Source organism: Alexandromys fortis, unplaced genomic scaffold, assembly GCF_014885135.2.
Source record: "Alexandromys fortis isolate MF-2015 unplaced genomic scaffold, M_Fortis_MF-2015_v1.1 scaffold_13, whole genome shotgun sequence".
Lineage (NCBI taxonomy): Eukaryota > Metazoa > Chordata > Mammalia > Rodentia > Cricetidae > Alexandromys > Alexandromys fortis.
This window is the reverse complement of record NW_026067908.1, coordinates 8,289,049-8,313,345: the sequence shown is the minus strand read 5'-3', so window position 1 is coordinate 8,313,345 and position 24,297 is coordinate 8,289,049. Positions and strand designations below refer to the sequence as shown.

General features: G+C 43.0%; 1 protein-coding gene across 1 annotated transcript in view; it reads left to right on the top strand.

The window, feature by feature from the left end:
- The window catches only part of Dab1 (DAB adaptor protein 1), a 1,044,113-nt gene that overhangs the window by 472,191 nt on the left and 547,625 nt on the right, over positions 1 to 24,297 (top strand). Inside the window, exon 3 of the mRNA XM_050136299.1 lies at positions 7,449 to 7,521. The gene's annotated coding sequence lies outside the window, so the exon portion shown is untranslated. The remainder of the gene's footprint in view (positions 1 to 7,448; positions 7,522 to 24,297) is intronic.

Genomic DNA, 24,297 nt, shown 5'->3' with positions numbered 1-24,297 from the left:
CTCAAAGAAACCTTGAATAAAGTGATTACCCTAAAATATTGTTGCTGCATTTTCTCTCTGGAGAGAATTCTAGAGAAAGGTTTGCTAAATCTGGGGTCAAGGTGAGCGGTACTTGATGACAATAGTCCTGTATCATCAGCCTATGTCAGCCCTGTTTTCAAAGTAAAGAAACTGAGGCAAGCCAGCATTGTATACAGAGAGGAACCTTCAGTAACAACAGAGCCTTTGTCCTTGGAGAGAAATCAGCCTTGTACCACATTGTCCCAAACCTGCCACCACCACAGAAACCTTCCTCCTTCGTGGAGCCCTCTGGATTCACTTTCCCGCAACGGAGAGATTTAAACAGGGTGACACTATGTCTTTCCTGTCACTGCTTTTTGCCAAGACTATCCAAGAGTAAACTTGTTGCTGTGAGGATTGGTTGTTCTCGTGAATATTATTCTGCGCAAGTCCGTCAGTATTCCCCCTTTGGGGGCATCCCCTGAATGGCTTGTGCCAGCATCTTTGGAGTTCATTTGCACGTAGATAGGTGCAGAAATAGGGATTGGCCAGAGGGGGAGCTAGACAGTGTCATAGCCACCACAGAGACCATGCCAGGCTCTGCAGCTGGGGTGGCCCTGCAGAGGTGAGGCAAGTTGTCAGCCACTAGATACTAGGGGAAGAGAAGATGCTGCCCACGCAAGGGGACCAAGGGAAACAGATGCTGTGGTAAGCTGTCAAAGGTCAATGCCACTGTCTGTCTCCGTTAAATGAGGGTTTTCATGTAAAGGGAGAATTGGTCACTCTGCTGCCCTTTGACATTGGGAACCATCCCCAAACTGGCATTTCTGCCTTTCCATTCCATTCCATTTGCTAGCCTCACCTATGAATGCTGTCCAAACAGCACCCACGGAACCTCTCCAGAGTCAGCGGACTCTGCCTGGAGTCCTGGTGACACCCTGAACTACCAGACACTGTTCACAGAAAGCCTTCGACTAAGAGTTAGAAAGCCTAGTTTTATATAAATCTGACACTTCTTAATTCCTTCTGCTCTTGCTTCTCATGGTGGATCTGTGAACATACTGCACATGATCTTAGCCTATAAAAGACCCTTAACATAGGTGAACTCTCCCCCTTTACTCTTCATTATAAGGTGGGTTCAGATTACATGTTACCTAGAGTCTCTCTGAAGTCATGTCCATTCTGGCCTGGAATAGTCTAAATGGTTTTTCAGGCCCTATTTTATCTTCATCATGCGTTCTTTATTGAAAGTTTGTAATATACCATTTTTGGTTTTTATTTAATTCTCCTGATCAGGACATCTCAGGGCTGGAGCAAACATCTGGTACAGTACAAGCATCTTCTTTTACTCATGAGTAAGCCACCACGTTCGTAGGATGAGGGAGGGAACTGACTTGTTCAAGGTCACACCACCAATAGCGACAAAGTAGGGAACATCACCCGTGCTTCTGATCCATCTGAGGCTCATCAGCCCCCAACACTCGCTGCAGCTGGTCTGTTCTGGTCTATAAAGCAACAAGAGCAGCTTCCCTTGTGTTAACATTATTCTAGCATGTGATATTTGCATGGGAGGCAATGACCTGAGAAATACTTTTCTTTCCAGGGCTTCGCTTATTCTGCAGGGTTTATTAATTTTATTTATGTATTTGATCTCTCAAATGAAATAATAAACTAATTAGAGAGACGATTTACTGGGGTGCTCCGCCGAGGGTGCTTTAGAGCCTCCGTGGAAGCTTGTCGGCTCTGTGTTGTCAGCAGATTCGCTTTCGGCCCGGCTGCTCTTAATTGCAGCCATGAGACACGCACGGCAGGCATGTTTGGGATTTGTAGCTCCAGGGGCATCTGGAGATGTTAGGTCATAGGGCCTCGTGATTGTTTTGCCCAGGAGCCTTTCAGAATGCCTTCATCAGACAGGCTGCTTCGTGTAGCTTGCAGGCATGTGGCCGGCTCCCAGGTAACAGAGATTGGCACGTAGGAGGCTTCCTGTAGAATGGGGAATGCTTGAGGGTACAAGTACCAGAAGTCAGAGCCAAATGGGTTCATAGTACAAGATGAAGACAAAGGTAAAAAACCATAGACATTGGGGGCACTACAAGTTGTGGGAGCAGAAGAAGGAGACATGCTAAAGGAGCAGTCACTGGAGCAATAGGGCAGTAGACCAGTTACATTCATTCGCTTTGGTAAAATTGGCTTTGAGGTGAACTGTCTTCCACCCGAGTCCTCATGTTATAGACGATTCTCAGCTCTATTCTTTCAGTGTGACTCTGTCCTCACGTGACTGTGAACACCAGGAGTTAGAAGTGTCTAAAGATGGGAATTGAACCTGGGGTCTCTGGAAGAGCAGCCAGCACTCTTAGACACTGAGCCATCTCTCCAATCCCCAGCACCCATATAATTGCTCCAAATTATCTGTAATTCCAGTTCCACTGGATCTTATACCCTCTCTGGCCTCTATGAGGAACAGACATCATAATGCACATAGATATGCATACAGGCAAAACAGTCACACACAGAAATACAATAAAAAAATAAAAATGTAAAAAAAATAATTAAAAACAAGTGTCTAAAACCATGTGTGGAATGTAAGAAGGCTTCATAAAAGCCGGGTGGTGGTGGCGCATGCCTTTAATCCCAGCACTTGGGAGGCAGAGGCAGGTGGATCTCTGTGAGTTCGAGACCAGCCTGGTCTACAGAGCTAGTTCCAGGACAGGCTCCAAAGCTACAGAGTAACCCTGTCTCGAAAAACCAAAAAAAAAAAAAAAAAAAAAGAAGGCTTCATAAACATCTATTGAATAAAAGGATCAATAGATGGATACGTGGATAGATACATGAATGGGTATGTGGATAAATACATTGGTGGATCAATGCTTCAAAGCTAAGTAGGGCCCCGGGGCCTATGAATCACAGTTTGTTCACCATCCCTTATGTAATGAACAAAGATAACCCATTCTAGTAATTATAGCCACCACAGAACCCTTTCAGCAGAGCCAACAAGTCTCCCATACACAAGCATCTGACTTAAGCATCTTTCTCATTAGTGCATGCAGCACACACACACACACACACACACACACACACACACACACAGCAACACTCATCGACGGTAGAGGTCAAAGTCTTCCAGCGTCCTGACGTCTTAACAATGTTTCCGCTTGCTCACTGGCTGCCTGGAGACACAAATACAGTCCCTCTTGTAGCGGCAGCTGTACTGTCGCTGTGGATTGGAGCAGCATGCGGCTTGGGCTGCTTAAATTCCAGATCTCTTACTACAGTCTGGTTGGAGCACAAGTCAATAGGATGGATGTGCGGCGACCACACTCAGGAAAGCTAAGAAGTCTCATGGCCCTCACTGGAGAAATCTCAAACTGTGATCCATTCCTTTAAGGGTTTTTTACCGTTTGTACCTCCGCTGTGGTTGGAAGCATACATACAAATTAGCAAACTCTAGGTACAATTAGTGCACGTGCCAGCTCTGCTACCCCGCTGATCTGGATATAGAATTTTGACAGCTATTCACGAGAAATGTCCCTGGCTTGTTTATGCTGTTCACATACAGTGGCTCTCGTTGAGATATAGTTAGTCCCTGTATTAGTTAGTTGAGTTAGTTAGTTGTATTCATTGAGATATAGTTAGTCCCAGTGTTAAAGTCCTGGGTCCATAGCTGGTCCTGTGGTCCTAGACCCTATGTTCACCTCTAGGCAGCTCGGACACAGTGACTACACTGATGCTGTGGTTCTACATGTGGTCATGAGTGTTTGTTAGACATCCTTAGCAAGTATCTATAATCACAGTTTGTGTAACAAGCCTTATTATGGACTTACCATTTCATCTCTACCTGTTGTATGGAAGTCACTGTGTCAAGGTCTTTCATTACAGTGCTTAGTGCCACAACACATCTGCAATTAGATGAACTAACTAAAGTTTAGAAAGGGAAAATGATGTGTCCAGAATTATACAAGCTTTATTATATTAGTAAAAAATTACTTCGTTCTTCCAAAGTTGTGACAATTACCAAAGAGGTAAAAAGTAGGTGTGACAAATGCTCAAACAGCAACTTTCTACTGACACAGTTTTGTGTAGATGTGTGTGTTTGTGTGTGGTATGTGTGTGTGTACTGGTAGGTGTGCACCTGTAGGTGTGTGCATGTGTGTAGGACAGTCTCTTGCTGAGCCTGAAACTCGCTGCTCTGTCTTTTCTCGCTCTCCATCGGACCGAGACTAGCATTTGGGCTTTTTTTACTTGCTTCATGTTGTCTCCCTCCTATACAAAGCCCATTGAAAATGGGGCAAAAAGAAAAGCAAATGGCCAAAGGAAAAACATACATGGCCACTAAAATACAGAAGAAATCTGTCTCACCAGCAATTAGAGAAGTGCTAATAAAACACCATGATGTATTTTGTATTTACAAGATTGGAAGAGCTGGGCTGGAGAGATGGCTCGGTGGTCAAGAGAACATGCTTTTCCAGTGATAGACCCAGTTTTGAGTCCCAGCACCCAGAGACTCACAACCAAGTGTAATCCAGTTCTAGAGGATCTGACACCTCTAGGGCCCCACCAGCACTCATGTCCACATACCCATTAGCAAGCCACACCACCACACATAATTGGAAATAATTAAAAAGTAAAGATTGGATATCCTGAAAGGTATGGCCACATGAAAATGTGAAGCAATCTTGGATTACTATAAACACAGCCGTCATCTTATGGAGCAACCTACGAGGCTCAGTGATATTGAAGATCCATTTTCTCTCTGCCTTGGCAAACTCAGGGTTGAATTTGTTCTCATGCCTATGTACCTTAGAAGGACCTACAATGTCTCGTCTCCATTTGTATTGGCACAGTAATACTCGACAGAATAAAGAGGCTCCTGATGGGCACCTGCAGTTTGAATACCACTTACAGAAAAGCTTTGAAACATTCAGCCCTGGCTGTATTGTTTATAGATGCGAATGGGTATTAGAGGCTGTAATACAGGCGCTGTGATTTAGGATAGCCGTTACCACTGTGCTACTGAGAAAGCATTCACAGCTGAGTGTGCGTACATCTACAATGTTCAATCTGAAAAGAGAAAGACCCGGAGCATAGATGGGATGGCAGAGTGCTCAAATCCAGCCAGGCTGGTGGCACTACGTGCCTTTCTTTTATAATTACAACTGTATTCAACTTCACAATTGAAATAGTTCATAAGAAAATCAAGAGGAGATCACTTAAGGGTAACTTGGAGGGAAGAGAATTCAAGCCATAGTCTCCCCAGGAATACAGTGTGACATGGTTTGCTGGGGATCCCTGCAGTTAGAGGGGACTAGGCTTTGGAACTAGACATACCGGGTTTGAGTCTACACTCACATGCTACTGGTGTTTCTGTTTGTGTCTTCTCATCCTCAAAGTGGACGATGAATCCTCACTACAGACAAAAAAAGAGAGAGAGAGAGATCAATGATACAGACAGTTCAGTCTTCAAAATCTTCAACAACACATATCAACCTTCAGCTAAATAATGAAAAAGAGATTTCGCTAAAATAAGAAGTGAAACAAAATACAATATTACCAATTTCACAAAAATTCCCCAAAATAAGAATTGTGAAGTGGAAAAATGAAAGCCCTTCCCACTAAATATGAAGAATACAAAATGAGCTATGGCCTGTGGGGCCTGGCATACATCATGGCACACAAACTGAAGCCAAAGGTGGGCATGTGTTCCGTAGTGCCAGGTACTGATGTAACAAAGACATAAGCCTGAAGTCTGTTTTCAAACTTCCTGTGGTCTGTCATACTATCTGTTTTCACAATAAACTCAAGAAAGAAAAATCCATTTAATTATGAGAAAATTGAGCATTATAAAGAACCAGTCATTTGCCAGAGTTTACCCAAATTATCAGGTCTTCCTCCAGAGAAATATAACCACAAATTAAAACCCTGTGTATATTTCAATAGTTTTATAAATAGACTCAATTGAATTTCAATGAAACAGAAGTATAACCTATCCCTTTGGGCAGGGAGTCAACCAACCATTGCTGATGAAAACTAATAACAAACACCTACCTAGTTTATGTATTTTTAACCACAAATATGTAAAGGAATGGAATTGTAATGGAGTGGTAATAAGAACACATCCTTGTCTGAAACAGGTTCTTGGTCTTGGAATACACTGAAAGATCCCTCGGCTGTGGTAGACCACTACAGTTGGGGCTTTGTTATTTTCAACTACAGGCTCTCCTCCATCTGTCTTATGGTTGCCTGTGAACCCTGCTGCTTCTCTGCCTGCCCTCTTCTTCTGTGAATCCAGAAAAACTTTCCGTGATCACCACGATGACTTTGACTGAGTGGTTTCCATTGAAGAAGTGTTTATTCAGTCCCTCGGTCGTTTCTTTATGCCGCAAGGGTTGATTGAGTGACAGTTCGGTCTCTGGTTTAGGCTCATGGGAAGCAAAGGTCAAGGATGAATGATGACTTTATCAGGGGAGCCCGCGACGAGAGGGAGGTGGGGAGGGAAATGGGTAACTCGGTGCCAGGTGACACCTGCAGAATGCTGATCTCCAGGGACTCACAGAAGAGGGAAATCTCGTCTTAATAAGGAGGTGGGCCGGGGAAGTGGCATGGAAATTGCGATGCTAGAGGTAGAAAAATATTTATTTCCATCCAGCAAAAAAAAAAAATGAGATCTTTGTTAGAAATTTTGGAAAACATCAAAAAAAAAAAAAACAGAGAGAGAGAGAAACCTACAATTATGCCACAGAGGTCCCCACTGTTCTATTTTAAACTTCTCCATAGGAGAATTCAAACTCTAGCAACAATTTTGCTACATCATAAAAACATATTTTCTATATTTCATAATTTCTAATCTTATGTTTAAATATACATAATACCATGCCTTGCGGAAGTCCCACCACTCATGTCACCAGGCTTCCACTGACTATTTCCCTCTTACAAATAATGATGCTAAACATTTCCACATAGAAATAGGGGTCTGCACTTAAGGTTTCCTTAGGAACAAATCCAGGCCAGTGGTGGTGGCGCACACCTTTAATCCCAGTACTCCGAAGGCAGAGGCAGGTGGATCTCTGTGAGTTGGAGGCCAGCCTGGTCTGCAAGAGCTAGTTCCGGGACAGGCTCCAGAGCTATAGAGAAGTTCTGTCTCGAGAAAACAAAAACAAAAACAAAAAATCCAGAAGGTGAATAATCCAAGCAAACTGTGGATTAAAGGGTGTGACCATGAGTTTCAAAAAGATCCATAAACATCCTGACCCCCTCTTAGCAGGCATGCTGTACCTGTCTAGCAATGATTCTTTGTTGGGTTGTCATTGATGACAATGGTAGTGACCTTTGTATCATTGTCCAAATTCTCTGGGCCTGTGTGTGAAATGAGGCTGGCAGACATCGGGGAGAGAGAACATCCTTAAATAATTCAAGCTTCGGTTTTCTTATTCTCATCTTTTGTTTGGTTTCAGTATTCAACAAGACATGGTGGTGAACCGGAACTCTAAGTCTTCATGAATGAAGGATTCTTTTGCACAACAAAAGGTAAACACTTGAGTCTGATCCTTCTGATGGGAGAAAAATCTTTATCGTGGGGAAGGTGGCTCATCAATGTGTCCGGGTGCTCATGAAGCGATGATGGCTTGTGTGTGTGTGTGGTCGTTCTTAAAACATGTTCGAGGGCTCGTGGAATCCTTGGAAGTTGTCGTGGAAAGTGACTTACCTTTGGTCCAGTTCGTTTGTACTTGAAGGAGTATTGATTCTTCTTCTTCTTTCTTTAAGTACCTAGTAAATACCATCAGGAGCCTCAGGTTTTCCTGTGTGGATGTATTAGCTTCTTCTAACAGAATCCTTTCAGGCTGGTCTCACTTACAAACAACAATGTACACTGTCTTTTCTCAAATGCCAGCCATTCCAATACATTTACCAAGGGAAGAAGGCATGGTTGATTGTCAACCATAAAGTTAAACCATGGGTAAGACAAACGTTCCGACCTAAGTAACAGACTTGGGGATTTATGAGGCGAAGAGACAGGTACCATCATTTTGAGTTCCCAAACTTTTAAATGATGGCAACACTGAATTATGGAGCTCATACAGGAGCCGGGAAGGTACAATTGAAAACGCTCATTCCTTTGACAAATTAGAAGCGTCCGTTCTAATATCTGTTTCTTGTTTACTGGGGATTGCGCTGAATGAATCACACACTGGTGGATGGATGTTCCATCCAACACTTTTAATTAGCTTCTCTGCCTCTTAGCATGAGCGGAGTGTTGCCTTTCTGCCATAGATTACCGCCCAACCACCCGCCCCCCTTCGCTGGAATAGAAGTCTTATTCTCCACAAGGTAATATTCATCTCTTCCCCAGCCAGACAAGCATAGAAAATTAAACAATGGTCTGCTAAAAAGCCTGGATAATATATTTATCATTTCCAGTTTATGTGAGGGTACAAGGCAGACACAAGCAGGAGAAGCCATTAGCTATGGGACCTTAGGGAGCAAGAGACTGGAGAGAGAACTGGGGAGCCAAAGGATGTGAGCCTTGTGGGAAAAAAATCATTTCAAATATGAGGAGCTGCTGAAGACAGAAGAAATTAATGACTCCAAGGGACTCAAATGCCACCAGTCCTTTCAGTGACCCAGGGAGAAGGCCGAGAACATTTTCCTTCAAGTTTCCATAGCCGAGAAGGAGGGGGCTGGGATTCCTGTGCTGTCGATTTTGGCGTATCCTTTATGACTTAGTGACACGTTCCGCTGCCTTGTGCCCCAGCCTCCTCTAATGAGAGGAGTTAAATGAGAAACGCTGTTGTAGCCAGAGAGCCCTCGCCCTGTAGGCTGCCCAGGGTGCTCAGATGAGTTGACCTGCTCTGCAGCCGCCAGGCCTGAGGACCAGCCCACAGTTCACCGCGATGGGTAGAAGAGGTGACCCCCCCAAAGCGGGCCTGAATTTGATCTTTTGTTGTTGCTTTTTCATCCTCGAAGCTATTCTCTGAGATGGGGGGGAGATTTAGAAAGACAAATTAAGGTTTTCTAAGGAAGTCTGGGGAACAGTCTCTTCCAGAAACAGCTACCTTTTCTAGGTTGCTTGTCTAATAAATCTCTCAGAAATCTTTGAAGCTATAGACATAAAGTGAAAAAACAATTATGTAATGACCTCAAAGTTTGGCATCAGTAAATACAAATGGAGTAGAATCTTTATGGCAGTGCACCCTGCCTACACTCAGGAAGTTGTTATAATTTTAAACGTTGCTACTAAGTGGCTATGGCCCCATGTGTCTGTCTAGTCCTTCCAGCCTCTGTTGGTTACACTTACAAAATGGGAAGAATGATATCTATCGCCTCTGATTTCAGAGAAGATCAATATATCCCAAAATAGCGTTGAAGAATGGATATATCATATCACACATGTGTGGTGTCCTTATTATCCTATTTCAAAGTCTTAGCTTTTAAACATTGAGGCAGTTCTGTTCCTTCCTAAGTCAAGGTCCAGGGACTTGGCTGTGTTCTCCTGGTTTATTCAGTTAGGAATGGCAAGTGGATAAACTAACATATTAGGAAGAGAGAGAGAGGTTCCTCTGAGGACTTCTTTGGGTCTGTATGAAGCATGGCTTTGAAGGCGGTTGGAGTCCCGGATATCCACATCCAGGGGCAAGCTTGGAGAGCACCACGTCTCCAGCTCTGCAAGCCTGTGCCTTTGAAATTGAGATGAATCATGGGTGTCAAGGTGCAGTGCTATGAAGTGACATGACCCCCAAAGATGGAGAAGGGGATATTTCAAAGGTGGCTCATTCCTAGGAAGAGATGGCAATGGAGTACAATCTATAGGGCTGGAGGGTAAGGTGAGCACTGAGCCTCCTTTGAAAGGAAGGCAATCCAGGCTTAGTAGCCAGCATGGGGGACATAAAGGACAGACCCGTGCAGTGGCTCTAAGTCTTACAGTGTTACCCTCAGGCACTTGCAATGACAGTAAAGCAAACCAGAAAAGCTCAGGATGCGATCCGTTCACTCAAAGCTCAGTAGGAAAACAATTGACCACCAGTGTAACAGATGAGAACCCCAAGAAAGCAATGCTTGGAATTGTGCTGAAAGGGACGGGGGTAGAGGGATTTGAGCTAGACCTCAGAGGAAGCAGCCTTATGCTGGACGAGAAGAAATTCAAAACAGACGTTCTACAGAGGGCCACCAACTCACAGCAGCAATGGACCACAGGCAAGAGGAGCATTGTGCGTCAGCATAGGCTCAATGACATCAAGGTTTCCATGCTCCACTGTGTGTTTGTCCTATCTCCTGCCCTTGGAGGGACCTGAGGAGGCCCAGATGCATGATGCATAATGCTGAAGCTAATGTTCCAATTCCTCGGTATTATTTTTAGCTTTTTGTCAGTTCCCTTTGAAAGTTCTCCTTTGTTGACGATTTGTTTATCATGTCCATTTGATTTTGCTGGCTTTATCTCCATTTGCAGCCATCAGAGGTCAGCCATTATGCTTTTCCTCTTGGTAAGGAAATAGTATTGAGGCAAGAAGTGTATTTTAAGATTTATTCTTATTTGCATGTATGTATGTGTGCTTGTGTGGGTGTGTACACCACATGCGCTCATGCAGTTAACTACAGAGGCCAAAAAGGGGGGGGGGGGCAGATGCCCTGGAACTGGAGTTGCAGGTGCTTGTGAGCCTTCTGCCATGAGCTGTGATCCGAATTAGTCTCTGTGTAAGAGCACCTAGTGCTCTTAACCACTGATCCATAGCCTCCTTTCTGAGACAGGCAATGTTCCCCTGCTATCTTGCTGTTCCTTTTCTCCTTCTTCTTTATTTAATCCACCCCCTTTGGTGCCTCCTATCTACCTCCTTGTTTCGTTTTATCTTCTCAGATCCCTCTGTAATCTGTGTTTCCCTCTTTCTTGACATAAAGTCACATATTTGCCAACTTAAAAGAAGGGGGAGAGCCTAGATAGCAGGCAGCTCTGCCGTAAGTGTTTGAAGAGGATTCCTCACAATGTGGCAGCTCCTTTATCTGGGATGTTTGATGGTGGTGATGAGGTTGCCTTCCGAAACTGAATGTCTGGGATTCGGATATCTACTTCATAACAGCTATTTGACATTGAATAAGTCACTCTCCTTGAAATTCAACTTTTATACCAGTAGACAGATACTTTTCATTCAGGACTATTGAAAGAATCCAACAAGATATAATGCATATGAAGGGACCTGGCACATGATATTCTCTTAATTTCTATTGTCAGCTCTTAATTGTTGCTTATAATGATGCCTTCCTATTAGAAATCTTTAGATGCAAATATATTGATTGTTTGGTAGCAAAGAAGATGCCGTGGAGACATTTTCTTATGTTACAGCTGTCTTTGAAAGACAGAGGAACAAAGGTATTGAGGGGAACTGATGTGTGAGATCCTGAACGTCCTCCTTTGCTAAAGTGACTGAGATACCAACCAATCAGATTTCTGAGGCTTCTTCAGCTAAGTCAACTCTCTCCCAGTTGCTGTGTCATGTCCTGAAAGTGTGGGAATTTTGTAATATGCTAACATGGCTAGATTGAAGGATGCTACGTAGAACCTAGGTGTAGAATGGGCACACTCACAGCAGACTGAACAGCTCTAAGTGTTGAAGGGCCGACTGATCTCAGTCTGTCTCTCACAGCTAGAACAAGCTCATGTTTGAGGTACAGGAAGCTGGCAGTGACCAAAGGGTGAGCTTGGCTAGATCTAGTGACACAGGTCTGTAATCCCAGCCACTCAGCTCTTCAGAAGGCAAGACAAGACAGCCCCATGATAAAGACCTGCCTGGGCTACAGAGGGATTTCAAAGCCAGCCTGGGCAACTCAGTGCAACTCTATCTCAAAATACAAAGTAAACAGAAGTCTGAGCATGTAACTCGGTAGTATGGTGCTTGCCTAGACATGATTCTGCATGTTCAGTGCCCAATTCTGTCACAGAGAAAGTTGAACTTTAGAATTCAAAAGAGTAGTGAATCAGGACACTATTTTTGTTAAAATTATTTTGACTTTAACTGGGACATGATTGTGAATGCATATGTGTACCCTGTGATGCTTTGATTAATATATACATTTTATAGTACTCAAATCATGGTATTTAGTAAGTCTACAATTTTGAGCATGTGCATTTCCTTATGACAAGAACCTACAGAATCATCCTTTCTAGTAATTTTGGCAGAATGTTAACTGTAATCCCGTGATGCCATTGAATAGCAGAATTCACTCCTCCCACATTGCGGCAGTTCCCACCTATTGACTGCTGTCTCCCATCATCCTCTCCTCTCTCGACTCCCTGCCCCCTCTGAGTTTGATGAGATCAGTTTCTTTAGATTCCCCAAATCGGTGACATTATGTAGCATTTGTCTTCCTGTGACAGACTTATTCCCTTAATGTGATGTCCTCCGGGGTGATCCATGCTGCTGCAAATGACAGTGTCTCCTGTGGTTTTGTGGTATCCTAACCTGTATACATATCCTATTTCCTTTAATGATCTATTGGGGGACACTTACGCTGATTGCTTATATTGGCTGTTGTGAACAATCACAGTAAACACAGGAGGAGTGTGGATGTCTCTTCAACATACTGATTTCATTTCCCTTGGATAAATAACTAACTAGTAAGGATGCTGGATTCCTGTATAACCCTAGTTTCAGCTATCTGGGGGAAACACTGGAGTATTTTGCTCAATGAGTTGCCAATATACAATCTCATTGACAGCATACGAGGGTTCCATTTCTCGACATCCATGCCAGCATCAGTTACTTATTGTCTTTGCTATGACAACATTATCACTCTACTTACATTTACCTATGATTTGTAATGTAAAACATTTTTCATATCTCTCTGTGTGTGCATATCTAGTATGAACACATACGTTGTTTGTTGTTCAAGTGGGGCCTTATGGAGCTCATGTTGGCTTTGACCTTGGACTTTTAATCCCCCTGCTTCTACCTCCAGAGTGCTGGGATTAATAGAATGTGTCATCATATCCATCTTATGCCTTACTAGGAAACTGAATCCAGGACTTGGTACACGCTAGGCAAGTATTTTGTCAACTGAGCCATATCCTCAAACCTGTATATTGTCTTTGGAGTGACATTTTCAATTCAAGTCCTTTGCATATTTTTCAATCAAGTTCTTGTTAGTGTTTTGTACTGAAGGTTTGGGGTTCTTTATGTATTCTGATGCTAATTCCTTGTCATATACATAGTTTATAAATGTATAAACTCCCAATCTATAGGTTGTATCCACTGGTTAATTTTATTTTTGCATAAAATCTTTTTAATTTGATTAGAAATAATTTTTCCCTTTTGTTAACTGTGCTTTGGGGTCTCGTAAAAAGAAGTGATGCGAGAGGAAATGAGAGGGGGGATTATATAATTATAAATTCAAAAACAAATGAAAAATTTAAAAAATAATTGACCATACCAATGTAATAAAATATATCTCCCATATTTTCTTCTAGCAGTTTCAGAATTTGGTCTTAAATTTTAAATCAGTTTTATCTGATATATGTGTCTATAGTGAGAAATTGGAATCTAGTTTAATTTTCTATATTTAGCTATCTAATTAACTAAGCCTCATTTATAGAAGAAACCATCTTTCACTCAGTGCTATTGCTGGTATCAGCACCTTTGTAGAAGATCAAGTTCTGTTTTGTTTTCATGTTCTCTCTTCTGTTTCTTTGGCCAGTTTGATGATTTTGGTATAATACTATGCTGCTGTTTTAACTATTTCTTTCTAGTATATTTTGAAGTCAGACACTATATGGAAACCCATATTTCTTTAAATAGATACCTCAAATGGTAGTAGCCCAAATTCCTGTACTATATTCAGCGTCTACTATAGCCAATTTTCCCTATATTCTTTCTTAAAATAGTTGAAGTAATTGAATGCCTAGTAGTTTCTTTATAAATGTCTCTATGTGTAAAGATGAATACACACAATTTTCTCCCTTGAAGTCATGTAATAACAACAAAAAAAGCATAAAGAAAATAGTCATGACAAACGAACCTACCATAAAACTGACTACAAAAAAGGAACTATATGCTATAATGGAGAGCCTTAAAAAGTGGCACAGCCAAGGTATACAATTAAATATGCTTCAGCGGAGCCTTCCTGAAAGAGCCGCGGAAGTGTCCTCTCTAAGAGAACAGCTGTCCTCTCAGATGAGAAGAGGTGATGCTGAGATCATCTTGATGTGTGGTGTGAACAACCAATGTGATCACACACACTTGGTAGAAAAGTCTCAGTCATTAGCAAGTGCATGGCTCCTAGACAAAGATGCAGAGAGGTTAAGTCCATGGTTGAAATTGCTTTTATATCCTGTTTCTCTGTACACATTTATCCTTGAACAACAGCCAAGAGTTAAAAATAGTTCCATTGTCTCTACTCTGTCCTATCTCGCGCATCAAATAAGTAATGTACGCAATTTCTGGCCCATAGTAGGTCCTCAGGAAATGCCTGGTGGTAGGTGCATGTGTTTTTGAATCGTGAAGTATCTCAAGGGGAACATCTACAATATAACGGTATTTTGTCAGCATCTGGGACAAAAATGAATTAGGGAAAGAATGCCCAGAAGAATTGCTTTTCACTAAAGATTTAACATGCTGATGTTCATAACACCTCACTTCCCCAAGGTATCCCATTCAAAGGAAGCCACAGACAAGATTAAATTGGCACTGCTGTGGGGGGTCTTGCCCATATGTGAAGAGCTGACTGATGTCTCCAGGCAACGAAGTTGTAACATGAGGACTTTTATTTTTAGTTTAGTTTTTAGTTTTTGAGGGGAAAATGAATCTGATACAAGAGACGCCCATAGTTAATAAGAGAAGGCTGTGGCTACATGGAGGGACTGTAAGTATGTTAAGTTCAGACCAAGGGGGGATGAACAGAGGGCTAGAGCAGAGGGGAGACCGAGGTAGAGGACCAGGCATCTCACAGTAACACCAGCATCATAAGGAAGTGTCCCAGGACCTCTATTTGGCATGTGACCTGATAGTGCTTGGATGAGCAACGTCAAAGTAGGTACCTGCTGGCTCACAGATGAGCTTCTGGTATGCAAAGAATGCTAACAATCAGCCTGTACAGAAATGCCTGCATCCCCTGGGGAACAGGCATAGATAATGAGATCACTATGAGGATGGGGATTTGGTTATTAGTAGTCAGGGATGCAGCGGGTGTGTTCTGAACAGAGTAAACCAGTAAGCCAGACCAAAATATTCCTTAGAAATTATGCCAGGTGGCCTAAACCCCAACCAGAAAGTGATAGAAAAAGTTAAGGAGAACGCATCAGGAGCTTAGCAGAAATCGATTATAAGATTCCTTATAAACAAAGGGAGAAACATTGTAAGTTGGGCGAAACACAAAATACCACAGGTTGTTCTTCCAAAAGGAGCCAATCTCCTCCACCCTGACCCCATCCTTTGCACCCTACTCTCATCCTTTCCGCCCCACCTCCTGTATAGAGCCAGGGTCCAAAGTGTTGCGCTGATGTTGGTGTCTTTATTTATCAGTGCCTCTTAGCTGGGGAGTACTAGGTTTCCCACTGAAGTAGTGTTCCCAGATGGATCACAAATTAGGTCGAATAGCATGCAGCCATTCTTCCCTGTTAGTGAGCCCTTAGTGCTGAATGCATTTGACTTCACTGATACTGTCCTTGAATTGTTCCATCCTAAGCATGAATTGATCTGAGCAGAGACATAAGCTAATAGTGAGGGTGGGGAGCCTTTGGAGTGGAGAAGGTTTGGATATAAAGCCTGGCTTTGGGATCCCTTTGACCCTGTTTTAGCTGGGTGTATCTGGCTCCTAGGCCATCCTGCCCCTACTCATTTAGCTTTGTAAGCATGCGAATAAGAAGCTGTTTCACCATCTATGTAAAAGTGCTTGGTAATGAATAATGGTTCTGAAATATGCTAGTATAGTATAGTTAGATATGAAATACGAATAGATACTACATTGGGTCATTTGATGCATCCTCTTCATTCGAGCCACCTTAGGAGCCTGAAGAAAGTCAGAGATGAGAAATCTCAGCTTCCTTTTGAAGAAACCAAGTCCTCCAGTGGAGAAGTGCCTTACGTCACATAGCACATGAAACAAAACTGAATCTCAAGGTTATGAGATCTGCTTCTCTATTGCTTCTTCTGTCCAAAGCTTCTCTCCCCCCGTTTCCATGTTTCTGCACACTGCAGCCTGTGATGGAACTTACTCAGAACAGAACCCACAAACGGCACACAAGGAGAGATCACCCATTCCCAGAAAATCTGCTTTTCACAGTATAATATGGGTCCTGTGTTTTAGCTACAATTAGGAAGGCAAAGGTTGTGAATTGTGGGGGATGGCCTATGCAATGGAGATTCTGCCAGACTCTGCATTCTGTCCTGACAACACTCTATCTGATGGGTGTAACTGGAGGTTTCTAGCCCACCCGCCAGCTCCCAAATAGCAAGCTCAGAGGCTTAATATTAATCACAAACTGTTTGGCCTGTTAACTCAGGCTTATTATTGACTAGCTCCTACAACTTAAATGAACCCATTTCTATTATTCTATATTTTACCACGAGGCTTACATTCTCAGGTGGCTGCTGATGTCTCCCTGACTCTGCCTTCTTTCTCCCTCCCCCTCCTTCCCACTCCTGCTTGGATTTCCTGCCTAGCCATATTCTGTCCTGCCATAGGCTAAAGCAGATTCTTTATTAACCAATGATAATAAACAATATTCACAGCATACAGAACTGCATCTTGCATCAAGTGTGCCTGTTGATTCCCTTTCTGAAGTAGACTCAAACACATCCTTTTGGTCACCCATTAGAATGTAAGTTCCTTGGAGGCAGGGGTCTTGCCTGTAAACCCTTTGTAAACCTCCCAGTACAAGGCTCTGAGTATGACTCAGCATTAAATGAGGTTTGCCTCAATTCAATGTCATATTGATTTCTGAAGAGCCTCCTAGAAGTTTTTTATCTTATCCCACTGCTCCCAACCCTCCTTCACACTCCAACATCCTGATAAATCCCAGAGAGAGGTCACGCCACTGCTTCAGGTGTTCCTATGGCTTCCCTTTGCCTGCTGGAACTGAAAGTGCTCCTTGGGAAAGATTAAAATTCCTCCTAACTTTCCAAGCATTTCTATAGAATTCTCTTTTTCATCCTTCACACACACATACACACACTCCCCTCTGAATTTGTTTTCTAGACACACTGGATCGGTCTTTTGTGTTTGTTTCCTGTGTATAACTGAGTCTTTTCTACCATTTTTCTCATTGGAATCCTTCTGCCTTTTCCTCTGGTGAATACCTCCTCCCTGCCCTTCACATTCCCCCTTAAAGTGCTTGGTGTCTCACAGACCAGTCGGTGGACAGATGCCTCAAGAGCCCATCTTTGATCCTATGGATTAGCAAGTAGGAGAAAACCCTGGGGGAACTGAGCTCCTCTGCACCAGCCCTGCAAATTGCTGATCCCAAGTTAATGCTAAAGCTAAGCTTTGAGAATGACAATATTTGTACTGGATCCACCCAAAATGCCACCAGGAGCAGGAAGATCTGTGTGCTAGCAGAGAGCATCATGGGACAGCAGAGTAGCCTGCATGCCACCTCAAAAGGCATGCTTTTCCACAACTGCCAGCCATGCAGCCTGGGGTTCCTCACCCAGCAACACCTACCAGGCACACTCCCTAAAAAGAAATATGAATAAACACTGATTTTTATCTCTGCATTTAACTCTAATAAAAATATCACACATGATTTATTGTTTTTATTAATGAAAAGGAACAAAACATGATTTTATTAGAATCATTTGGACTGTGTATTTATGCATTCTATTTTTTAACTTTCTTTTTCTATTCCTTGTGTCTTTCACATCATGCATCTCCATCCCATTCATTTTCATGCCCCTTTGTATCTGCCCTCTACCCTTGCAACCTCCCAAAAATAAATTAAAGTTAAGAGAGGGAGAGAAAAAGAAAGAAAAATTAATCTTGTCATAGAAGCTGTAGTGTGACACAGTGAGTCATACATTAGCTCTTTCATCCATATATCTTTACTTGCAAGTGTTCATTGCAGAGAGACATTGGACTGGTTCAAGGCCTCTGGTTTCTGCTACACCATTAATTCTGACCCTCACTGGAACTCCTCTTGGTTATCCTGTTGTTGCCCTGTGTCATGGCGATCCAGCAGCCTTTGGTCTGCAGGACTTGACCCTTCACATGCTCCAACAGGTTGCAGATGGGCTGAATGTTGGGTGGACCAGCTCATAACCCTGGTTCTGGGCTTGGGTATTTGCAGGATTGATCAGCCCGTCAGCTCTCCCTTGTCCTCACCACCAGGGTGCGCTCTCATGCACTGCCCTGGCTAGTTCCCCCCCTTGTAGCAATGAGCAAGGGACGGGGCCAGTTCTGTCACTTTCACATCCTAGGGTTGGTTCTTCTACACCTACACCTTCAGGGCCAGCTCTACTGTGTTGTCCAGGCATGGAGTAGAGGCCACTCTCCAGGATGTTGCAGCTGATAAGGGACAGGGACAGCTCTCCTGCTCTTATGACCTCAGGGCCAGCTCTCCTACCTGCCTCAGGCATTGATGGGCAAGGTAGGGGAATGGAGGAAGGCATCTCTCCCCTGCCCATGTGCCATATGACAGATGAGCAATGGGGACAGCTCTCCCCTATTCACAACTTAGGAGCTGGCTTACCCCCTACCTCTGCCAACAGGATTGGCTCTATTGTGCTTCCTAGGCGAGGTATTTATTCTATTTCTAAATGAAACACAGTACACAGAGCTTAGACATTAAGTACGAGACAGAAAATAACCATTACCCTTCATTTGGATGAGTTTCGCTCAGCCTTTAGATTGTTTTACAGTGTTTCATTTTATATTAGTGCCATAAGAAGGATATATGAATATATACTCTGGTTTCTTTCCCTTAAAAGCATTCATCAGTGTGACTGAATACCTCAGCAATAAGCATTCTAAGTGACTGAATAATAACCTATTAAATAAGTGAGCTATTGATGAGGTTTGACCCACCCTCACTTCTGGAGGGTTTTTCTTTTTTTAAGATTAGCTTTTTTGCTAGATTTAACTCATCTCAATTATATCTGAAATGATTATATGTATATGTGTATACATATATAAACATACATATACACACATATGTTGATAAACATGTACAAACATATACATATATGTGCTTATGTGTACACATATAAGCTTGTATGTATGCGTGTTTATATACATATATGCATATGTGTTTATATACAGATACTTTGGCTTGGAATATATATAATTATATGTATTTCCTCATATTGGATATTCTAGAAATTAAGACAACTTGTGAACACTACTTTATAAACAGCACCTCTAAAAAGACCATTCATTGTTCCCTTCTACCTGACCTTCTCACCAAGGTAGAAGTTCATTCTTGCTCCTTTATGATTTTTGAAGACCTACATATGCCAAGGACTGTGCACATGATCATGTGGATTACATAGGATTTGTACAAACTCTGTTTTATAATAGATTTAACTTTTGAGTTTATGTGTGAGTGTGTGTCTATCTCTGTGGGTATGTGTCTGTGTGTGTGTGCTTGTGTGTGCATGTATGGCACCTGTATGTGGGTACCCACAGATCTGAAGAGGTCTTGGTCCAAGCACTGTGCCTTTGTGAATCCTGTATTCCCTGTTAACTCATTAACTAGCCTGTTCTATGGTCCCAGTTTACAACTCAAGATGCCCATTAGCTCTGAGATGAATCTCAGCTGTCTCTACACATCTGACCCACCAGTACCCCACCCCTTAGGAGGAGATGGGCATTTATTTGCTCTTTGAAGAGTTTGCTGGCTCAAGAAGGCTGGATTGGGCCTCCCTTTTCTGCTGGGATACCATGACTCCATTTACACGTATGTGCCTCTATCATTACGCATGGATCTCTGAAAACTGAGAAATGCATCTTTTCTATTGTATCTTCAGTCATTAACATAGTACCCCACACATCGTCAAGTGTAGAATATCGTTCAGTGAGCCCATCGATAGATTTGGCAAATGGGATAACCCTGTACTATGCTATGGAAAGAGTAAAATAGATGCAAATGTTGACAGATGGTGTCTCCTCTCATTTTAAAATGGCAAAGCATATTATTAGTAAAGCACAAAGAGGAAAGAGACTCAGTCTACGTGGGAGTGCTGGAAAGAAGCTGCTGGTTGGAGCTATGCAAAGACCTCAGCTGATTTATTCACATGCTGACAGATAGGCGGCTTTTGATTGCATGGAAATTTGATGATCCTGTACAATTGCTGATGACATGCCAATGAGTTCCACGTTCTTCTGTCCATCCGTATTGAACTCAGGACTCCTTCTGCATCCTCAAACATCTCTACTGGGCACGTACTAGAAGGTCAAGCTTCAAGAATCCCAAACCAAACTTGTGATTATCCACTCCAGATTTTATTTTACAACTTCCCCATCTTCATGAATGGCAAGTCCGGTTTCTCAAGGCGCTCAGCCAGAAACCTTGGGTGGTCCACCTCTGGTCATATCCATAGATCTCACTCCCAAGCACACTCTTGTCAGCGCTACCTTCCAGCTGCATTCAGAAACTCAGAATCCAGTCACTCCTCGTCACGCCGCCACTGCCTCGTAGCATCACGGCCTGTCTGGGTTATAATAATACTAACCCATGATTGCTTAGCTTTCAACATTGGCCCATGTTTTAAACATAAAAATCAAGGTAGCTTTCGAATGTTCTTCAAGTCTCTCTTGAAGTCTTTATGTGCACATTATACTGTCTTTTCAGGCTGTTAAGAGATAATACTCTAGACCGGTGATTCTCAACCTCCCAAATGCTGGGACCCTTCAATACAGTTTCTCATGTTGTGGTGACCCCAACCACAAAATTATTCCATTGCTACTTTGTAACTGTAGTTTTACTACTCTGATGTATTGTAATGTAAATATCCGAGTCGCAGGAGATCTGATATGCGACTCCCAAAGGGGTGGCGACCCACAGGTTGAGAACCACTGTTCTTGACTGGTGATGTAACACATAGACACGTGTAGCACAGATTCTAATTGGTCTTAATGATAAAAACTCCAAGTCAGCTAACGGGGAATAAAAACTAAAAGATCAGAGAAGCAGTGTGTCCAGCCACTAGAGAGTTCTCACCTCTACCAGTGTTCATACCAAAGGGGCGATCATGTCCTCAGAATGACTGCTTCAGACTGCTCCTCAGCCTGCACTGCTCCTCAGCCTGCATTTAGCTCTTATCTCCTTCTGCTTTATATTCCTCTCTCCTCCCAGCCATATCACTCCTGTCTCCACCTCCCTAGTGCTGGGATTAAAGGAGTATGATCCCAGGTGCTGTGATCTCTGTTTCTTTTTTTAAAGTGGATCAATTTCAGGTAGCCTAGGGTGGCCTTGAACTAACAGATATCCCCCTGCCTCTGTCTCCAGAGTCCTGGGATTAAAGGTGTGTGCCACCACTGTCTGGCCTCTAGGGTCTTGGCTCTGCACTCTGATGTTCAGGCGAACTTTGTTAAAACACCAAACAAAATATCCATTTGTCACAGTTCTGGAAAGAAGTTCAAAGTGTCTTCTTTCCTGAATGTTAGCCAGCTGCCCCCTCTCTGTGTCCTCATATGGTGTTTCCTCTGTGCACACTCTGAAAGAGAACAGCATACTGTGGTATCCAATCCTTTCCTTGGACACCAATCCTATGGAATCACGATGCCACCCTGTAACCTCAGTTAACCCTACTGCTTTTCTAGGGACCAAAGTCTAAAAGCTATCCTATTGTAGCTCGGGTCTCCTACATAAGAATTTGGGAGCGGGGCTGGACGGGTTGTTCAGAGGTTAAGAGAACTTCCTGCTCTTTCAGGGAACTCCTTTGGTTCTTGTCACCCACATCAGACAACTAACAACTGCCTGAAACTCGAGTATCAGGGGATCCAATGCTCTCTGCTGGCCTCTGTGGGTACCCACATACAGGTCCCATTCATATACACAGAACCCCCGGCAATAAAGATGTAAGCAAATATTTTAATAAATTGATCTATTATAAAGGGGAACTTGGGGGAGGACATGATTCAGCCCAGATTCCTACATGACCTCTTTGTCCTCATCATCCTTCACTGTTCCAACCCAACTGGGGTCCCTACGGTTCCTGGTACACCTCCAACACACTCCCATCCCAGAAATGCTGTACTGACCAAGCCTCCACCTGGACACATGCATGGTTTATATCTGTCCTTCTGGGGTCTGCCCCAAGTGGCATTTGCTGACTGTCTTCTCCTTGACCTCCTACCTCCTCCTACACAGCACCTTTGCCCCTCCCCAGGCCTGTCCAGTGTGCCTGTCTCTGTTGTCTCTAAAACACTGCTGTTACCGGGCATTATGTATGTATTAAGTTACTCATTGTCTTCGCTCCATTGCAAGAAGTCAAGAAGCAAAAGTTTATGCCTTTCTTGTTTACAAGAATCTTACTGCTACATGAACAGATGCAAAGCAAATAGCTATGGAGACAGTGAACAGAACTTTCTTTCGTATTCTCTACCCTAATTTTGCCTCAAACCCACCAAGATCGGTATTGTAATTTGACAGATAAAGGCAGCAAGACTTCTCAGGGCTGTATTTCATGTATGCGGTTGTGAGTTCATTTGTTGGGTGCTTAATGTCAGTAACGGATATGCAAACTTGTTTCTATTTAATCCTTAGAGTAATCCTAAAAGATTATATATTATTATCCCGATTTTAACACAATGTGATTTAGAATAGTACAGCAGCCTGGCCAAGGGAATTGTAATTGAGTGAAAGCCTAGATGTGAACTCTAATCTGACTTCAAAGAGTGAGTTTCTAATCTATGATGATAGTCCACATTTCTTCGGGACACAGAAATGTGGCAGGTGCTGTAAGTGACACCGTGAAGTCATATGACATTCTCCTCCTAATTTCAAAGATAAGATCACTGAGCCTCTGAGAGGACATTGTTTCAGGACAAACCCAGCCTACCCAGAAGTCTGGGTGTCCCGTGCTAGCGTTCTCTCTTGAAGAGCCAGGTCTTGAACCTAGGACTTTCTACTCGCCTGTCTTTGAGCACAAACTGCCTAAGTTAAATCCAAAGTTCAGGATGTGGCATCCCTGGCACAACCTTATCTTAGTAGTTTGTATTCTGATATCGGTAGGTACCGTGAAACGTAAAGTCTGGGCAGACAAGGCAAACTGATGCCTCCATTAAAACTATTGACAAACATTCCATGATGGAATTATTTTCAAAAGATTGTACGGTTCCCTTCCAGGTTAAATCAGCCTCTTTGTAACTGTACTTTTTCTTCCAAGGTACCTAGAAAGATGTGTGTATGTTTTGCTCCGTTTCTCCTCCTACCCCTAATGGCCTTGCTTGCGTTTAGGAGTAAAGAGGCATAATTGAATCTATTTTTCAGACTTTCATCAGTGGACCCAAATTCTGGGCACATCTTATTAGAATTGTGATGACCAGACATTTCTTTAAAGTAGAGGTTGTTGGGCTGAGAGAGGGAGAGTATTAAGATGCTTTACAATGCCAGTGGAGAAAATATATAGGGCACATTGATTCCTCACAATCTCCCTTCCCTCAGCCCAGAGCTCATTCAAACTACATTGCCTGGTTCAAGGTTCTCCCTTCAGCATGCCCCACTGCCTGGATCCTGACCTCACTGCCTGCATCTCCGCCACACATTAGGCTAACAATTTTCAGTTTTTAAAGTGTGGTCCTGACCAGGATCGGCACCATCAACCTTACCTCTGCACTTTTGACACTTCCAACATACCACACTCTACCTTTGACCCGCTCAACCAGAAACTAGGGGTAGACCTGAGCTCTTTGTTGTTTTTGCTCTGTTTTCTTTTTCAAGACAGGGTTTTGCTGTAGCTGTCGAGCCTGTCCTGGAACTCGCCTTTGTAGACCAGGCTGGCCTCAAACTCACAGAGATCTGCCTGCCTCTGCCTCCCAAGTGCTGGGATTAAAGGCGTGCGCCACCACCACTTGGCCGCTTTGTTTTTCAAAGGCTTCAGAGGATTCTCACGCATGATGAAGCTTGAGAATGCTGAATAGGGAGAAGGGACAGCTATTTTTTATCCCTTTCAACCCTACCCTTTAGCTGCAGCCACAGTTGAAGTAGACAGAGTCTGACTGGGAACCAGATCTTGACATAACTTCACGCACAGCTTTGAGTTGAGCTCAGGCAACAACATGTTTAACTGTAGAGCATACAGATAAGACACATTTATGGGTAATTGCCATCTGCTTTAAGAAAAATCTCATTACTAACCTTTCCCATTTTGATCATATCTTTAG